The sequence below is a fragment of the Alligator sinensis genome, unplaced genomic scaffold (genome assembly GCF_000455745.1).
Source record: "Alligator sinensis unplaced genomic scaffold, ASM45574v1 scaffold265_1, whole genome shotgun sequence".
Taxonomy (NCBI): Eukaryota; Metazoa; Chordata; order Crocodylia; family Alligatoridae; genus Alligator; species Alligator sinensis.
Genome location: NW_005842961.1, coordinates 510207 through 510590, shown reverse-complemented (window position 1 = coordinate 510590; position 384 = coordinate 510207). Strand labels below are relative to the sequence as shown.

The 384-nt window shown below is 59.9% G+C and overlaps 1 pseudogene; it reads left to right on the top strand.

Moving 5' to 3' along the window:
- The window catches only part of LOC102386299, a 5631-nt pseudogene that overhangs the window by 1024 nt on the left and 4223 nt on the right, over positions 1-384 (top strand).

Below are 384 nucleotides of genomic sequence, written 5' to 3'. Positions count from 1 at the left end.
GGAGCCGCCCTGCCTGGGAGGCACTTGCCAACTGCTCCCAGCTGCCACCTCGTCCTGCCATGTACAAGGATGCATAGAGGCTGTTGGACAGTCCCACCAGGATCCGTGTGTGTGAGCATGTGTGTGCATGTGTGTGCACTATGCCTGCATAGTGCAGAGGTAAAGCTGCTCTATATCGCTGAGCAAACACAGCCTCCCCTGAGGCATCTGTTGTACCTTGGGGGGGGGCAGGTGGGAAGATTTGCTCTGCTTGCAATTGCAGGGGACCTGTTCAGTTCCTCCCAGACACCAGGACTCAGGCAAAGCCCTGAGGAGTCTGCGGACGCGTGCGGGTGCCCAGCTCCATGCTGGGTGGGTTCCTGCCCAGACACAGACACACGCCGG